At 35.8% G+C, this 902-nt stretch overlaps 1 non-coding gene across 1 annotated transcript; it reads left to right on the forward strand.

The window, feature by feature from the left end:
- The first annotated feature begins 395 nt into the window (after positions 1-395).
- LOC128040730 (small nucleolar RNA R71) lies at positions 396-502 on the forward strand. The gene has a single exon (XR_008195536.1). It is a non-coding gene; the product is annotated as a small nucleolar RNA R71 (small nucleolar RNA).
- The last annotated feature ends 400 nt before the right edge of the window (positions 503-902 follow it).

Below are 902 nucleotides of genomic sequence, written 5' to 3' on the forward strand. Positions count from 1 at the left end.
CTACAATTAAAATTTCCCATGTAATACGCAGAGGCTGGATTGGATGGGCATTCATAAAAAACATGATCTTCTACATAATATACACATGCTAGTTCTACAACCTTCATTCATGCAATGCAGAGGGTCTTTTCAGAGTTTTGATCATATTTGTTAAAGATGATACCTGATCTGTTAATGATGTAATCGCATCAAGTTTCATTGCTCAATCTACTCTTCTACTAGTACCAAATCTAGTAGTGGGGTACTGATAATCATTGTCTGTTATTCTTTTCAGAATTTCATATGCTTCATTGTAGGATTTGTCAAGCAATGTCTCATTAGCAGGTGCATCCACCACCATTCGCGTATGATCATTTAATACATTGTAGAACATTTTCATTTGTATCCAATACTGAAAATCATGCATCGAGCATTTTCTAGTTAATTTCTTGAAATGCTCCCATGCTTCATATAATGTTTCATCTTCAAATTTTCTGAACGATGTAATGTCATTCCTTAGTTTGGCATTCATGTTGGGAGGATTGTACCTAAGCAAAAATCTATGGCATAGTTCCTTCCAAGACACCACCGTACCTATGGTAATGCATTCAACCATGATCTGGCACGATCTTACAATGAATAAAGGAATAATTTTAATCCAATGGCATCTTTAGGAACACCCTATTGCCTGAATCAGTCACAGGCTTCAAGAAAAAGTCTCAAGTGTAATTTGGGATCTTCAGTTGGTAAACCACTAGACTTCCCTATCGTCTACACCATCTGAAACATTACTAGTTTTAATTCAAAGTGTTGGGCTTGAATTTGTGGCCTAACAATTATTGGACTTAGATCACCCAAAGTAAGCACTACATGTTCTTTGATGGGTCTATCTTTGTCATCTAAGATTTGAGGAATATTAGCAT

The sequence above is a fragment of the Gossypium raimondii genome, chromosome 4 (assembly GCF_025698545.1).
Source record: "Gossypium raimondii isolate GPD5lz chromosome 4, ASM2569854v1, whole genome shotgun sequence".
Taxonomy (NCBI): Eukaryota; Viridiplantae; Streptophyta; class Magnoliopsida; order Malvales; family Malvaceae; genus Gossypium; species Gossypium raimondii.